Below are 4,801 nucleotides of genomic sequence, written 5' to 3'. Positions count from 1 at the left end.
TCTTCCACTGCTCTAGGGACGAATTCTGTAGGTTTTTACTCCACTCTGAATGCTTTGCAACGCTTGATTTTGAAAGTAGTGATTTTCTGATTGCAGCCCTCCCGTGAAATCCGACTTTGTGCAGCTCCTGGAGAACAGTCTTTGTCGAAACTGGGTTCCCGAGGTGGTCATTAAGCTCTGCAGTAATTTTGGGAGCTGTACTTTTGTGATCCTTTCTAACAATTCGTGTAAGAGTCCTACGGTCATTATCTGAAAGTTTTGGTTTTCTTCTGCAGTTTTGTCATTATTTTCGAAACAGTACTTCTTGATAACCAAATATTTCGGCTGTTTTCGTTACGCTAGCGCTTGCCATACGAGCAACAACAATTTGATCTCTTTGAAAGTCCAATAGATCTGTCATTTCAATGAATTTTACTTACCTTTTTCTGATGATATCTGAAAAGAAACAGCAATTTTAGCAAAACATATTAAGCAGCACTTATGATAAATAAATAAAATAATAATAATAATTACAATTATTATAATAAACACGCTTTTGGCGGTTTTATAGATATTTCAAAAATGTTATGCTATGAAGCTAAGAGTTTGCATTTTGTCCAACCCCTGTATATATGAATGTATATATATGTATATATATATAAATTGATGTGGTTGTGTGTTTGTGTGTGAGTGTGCTTGTCTGTGTGTGTTTATGTGTGTGTTTGCCTGCGTGTACGTGTATGTGTGTGTGCGTGTGTTTGTTTGTCTGTTTATCTGTGTGTGTATGTGCGTGTGTTTGTATGTGTGTGTTTGTCTCTGTGTGTGTACGTGTATGTGCGTGTGTGTGTGTGCGTGTGTGTGTGTGTGTGTGCATGTGTGTGCGTGTGCGTGCGTGCGTGTGTGTGTGTGTGTGTGTGTGTGTATGAAGTATGCGGTGCTGCTTGTCAGACTTGTTTTTCCACGTACAATTGTACATTAAAATATTTTTGGGAGGAAAACTTTCTGGAAAACTCGGACGTCTTTCCACATTCGGAAGAGGTATGTTCTGCTAGGTTTGGAAGTTTTTTGAGCAAAATTTTATTCTTGTGTATTTTTAACTAAATATGGCTTCCCGCTGCACAAAGAAGGGAACTAATTGAATGAAACTGCATAAGAAGCATAAATGTAATTATGCAGCAGCAGGATATAAGACACCAATGGCACTTTTAGGAGATACACGTGATAGTAATTCAAATTTTTCCTTCATATATTTAACAACAACAACAGCAACTACTCCTCCTCCTCCTCCTACTACTACTACTACTGCTGCTGCTGCTGCTGCTATTACCACTGTCACTACTACTACTACTAGTACTGCTATTACTACTACTTCTACTACTACTACTACTAAAATTACCACCACCACCACCACTACAACTACTACTACTACTACTACTACTACTACTACTACTACTACTACTACTACTACTACTACTACTACTGTTTCTACAGCTATTTCTGTTACTACTATTGCTTTAACTACAAAAACAAAAAACAACGGCAAAGCACAGGTGCATACCCTTTGTCAAATGAAGAAAGAATGAAAAGAATATTTAGTATTCTTTTGACAAACCTGAGCAGTGTGAGCAAAGTGAACTCCTCTTGGAGGAGAAAAATAATCCTATGGCCGGATTCTGTGACATGAAACGGTATGTTTTATGGTTTTACTAAAACGTTTCGTGGAAGGGCAAGAAAGGAGAAAATTCAATCTGTACATTATAAAGAAGGATGATGTAGGTCTTCGTCTACCGTGTAGAAACAGTAAAAAGTATCTTTGGTGGATCAAGAGAAAAAGTAATAGTTAGATAGATAAATAGATAGATATATATAGATAGATAGATGGAGAGAGAGAGAGAGAGAGGGAGAGAGAGAGAGAGAGAGAGAGAGAGAGAGAGAGAGAGAGAGAGAGAGAGAGAGAGAGAGAAAGGGAGAGATGTAGTGAGACTGATAGAGAGAGCATGGCTTATAAATACGAAGCGTTATTATTCCATTACTATTACTATAATTGTTAAAGGCGCGAGCTGGCAGAAACGTAGCACGCCGGGCGAAATGCTTAGCAGTATTTCGTTTGCCGTTACGTTCTGAGTTCAAATTCCGCCGCGGTCGACTTTGCCTTCCATCCTTTCGGGGTCGATAAATTAAGTACTAGCTGCGTACCGGGGTCGAACTAATTGACTGGCTTTTTCCCAAAAAATGTCGGGCCTTGTGCCTAGAGTAGAAAAGATTTCACCCGTCGCTACGTTCTGAGTTAAAATTCCGCCGAGGTCGACTTTGCTTTCATCCTTTTAGGGTCGATAAAATAAGTACCAGTTGAATACTGAGGTGGATGTAATCGACTCATCCCCTTCCCCAAAATTGCTGCTCTTGAGGCAAAATTAGAAATCATTATCATCATTGTTATTAAAGCAGTCAGATGGCAGAATCTTTAGCGCGCCATTTGGTGTCGGTCGTCTTTTTTACGGTTAGTGATTATTGCGAATTTTTGTTCATTTTACTGTTAATATTTGTTTGTTGAACTGTTATTACATTGTTTGTTTGGAACAATTTGTTATCTGCCGATGGTAGACTTGTGTTGCTTTGTTTTCCTCCTTGTATGAGGGGGTGGGGGCAATTGACTCGTACAAACAAATTTCCAGTGAATAAGAAAAAGCATGGAGAAATCACCTGTGAAAATACGTAATAAAGCCAGTCCCAGTACCAGTAAAAGTTTTGGTCCTAGCACCACTAAAACCGCCTTGAGCATGGAATTGAGAGACATGCCAACGGCTGAACGATTTGTAAAAGGAAATGTTAACTTCGCCCAAGCAACTGGAATAAAAAAAAAAAACGTAATATACAATACGGAACCGGAGATCCTATAAAATTTAATGGAATGATTAAAAGGGAGGGGACGAAGCTAAAGCTGCCCCACCCAGTGAAATAGCTCAACAGGAAACTAAAAAAGAGGAGGTAAGTGAGAATTTAACAGCTGAGACGGAGTGTGAAATAGAGCTAAAACAAGAAGAGGGTGGGAAAGAGTGGAAAAAAGGAGAAAAAACCTGTCCACCCCAAAAGCAAAAAAGAAAAAAAATGAAAAAAACATGCAGAATCTAAAATATCTGCCCAGCCCAAGTCCCACCCAACCCACACAGACATTAACAACACTGCAGTAGCAGCACGAAATAAAACACTACTGCAAAATTTAAGAGATTTCATTGACATAACACATAAATTCGAAAATATGGTCCCCAAAGACGTGTTATTTTATTCGATAACTAAAACTAATTATAATCTATTCGAAAAAGAATATGAAACAGACATTGGGGCCATAAGAAAAGATTTTTCTTCCCAAATTTATGAGGGCCTCACCAATAGTACCCCGCAAGCCCCGGAAGAAATAGATCGTGAAGGCGTGAGTATTTGAAAAAAATTTTTATGTATAGTCTGGATGTTTAAATGTGCGCAGACTGAGATCGACTTGGAAACAAGATCGTTTCCTACATGACCTCAGGTCACACCAAATGGATATTATAGTTGCTACAGAGTCTAGATTGAGCAGTCAGAGGAATTTCTCTCCCCCCCTAAATGGTTACGAGAAGTTTATTTCTTCATGCCCACCAGGAAGTGGGGGAGGTGTTGCTGTGCTGTTCAGAAAAAAACCTGGGCATTGAGTGTAAAACAATTCTTATCGATCCGGACGGAGAGCAAGCTGGTCAGCTACAGCGATCACAAATTTGTGACTTTTAAGTTTGACTTAGATAGGATGCATAGAAAGTGATCTGGCTACTGAAACTCAATAAGTCTCTTTTGACTCATGAGGAGTACAGGAGTCGGATTAGGCAGTTAGTTTTGAGGGCATTGTGTGCCACCGTTGTAAATAACAAATGATGGTATGCCCTCAAAAGAGCCATTAAATATGAGTCCATTAAAGTTAGTAAAGAATTAGTAGCTATCAAAAATAGAATAGAAAGGGCCTTAGTTAAGGACTTAGATGAAGCACTGAGATCTGGTTACGCGCCCCGAGTATTGACTGCGAGATTGATTCTGAACCAGCACTTCGAGGCCAAATATGAGGGGTGCGTAGTCAGGGCTAAGCAACATGCTGTAGGACAGGAAGTAATCAAAGCCACTGGATAGGCCCGTGTGATAGAGGCTCAACGTGGTAATAAAAATTGTATAAGGTCTTTGACAAATGATCAAAGGAACTTGATAAACCAGCCCGGGGAGATGTGCAATGTCTTTGAGGAGCATTTCGCACTGCTTATGAGGAGGGGGAAGAGTGTAGGAAGGACTTTACGAACTTCCTCGCCGGTTTACCGTGTTTCTCGGGGCGGGATGCGGAGTGCTGTGAAGGACCGATTGCAGATGCGGAGGTTGAAGAGGCTTTGGTGGACTGCGGCGGGGATAAGTCGCCGGGTCTAGACGGTCTTCCCTACGAACCTTACTGTAGTATGCCAGACATGTTTGGGCACCTGCTGACTTGCGTCTTCATGAACTGGCAGCAGAACGGGTTTATTCCCAAATCTGTCAGCCGGGGAGTGGTGACGCTGCATATAAAAGACCCAAGGTGTTTATCGCTTCTGTGATTACCTACCGCCTTACCGTCGTGCCTTGTCCTGTTTCGTGGCTAAACAAGTTGGAACGGCTCCTTTTCCGCTTTTTGCGGAAGAGTAAAGGTCCGCTTGTGAAGAGCTCTGTCTGCTGCCAACACCCGCTAAAGGGTGGGCTAGGGATGCCTTGGCTGTTGATGCGCAAATTAGCGCTGAAGCTGAGGCATATGTGGTTCTACCTGGATGGTGAACAG

This window comes from Octopus bimaculoides, chromosome 13 (genome assembly GCF_001194135.2).
Source record: "Octopus bimaculoides isolate UCB-OBI-ISO-001 chromosome 13, ASM119413v2, whole genome shotgun sequence".
In the NCBI taxonomy this organism is placed as follows: domain Eukaryota; kingdom Metazoa; phylum Mollusca; class Cephalopoda; order Octopoda; family Octopodidae; genus Octopus; species Octopus bimaculoides.
Note: the sequence above shows the minus strand (reverse complement) of the source record.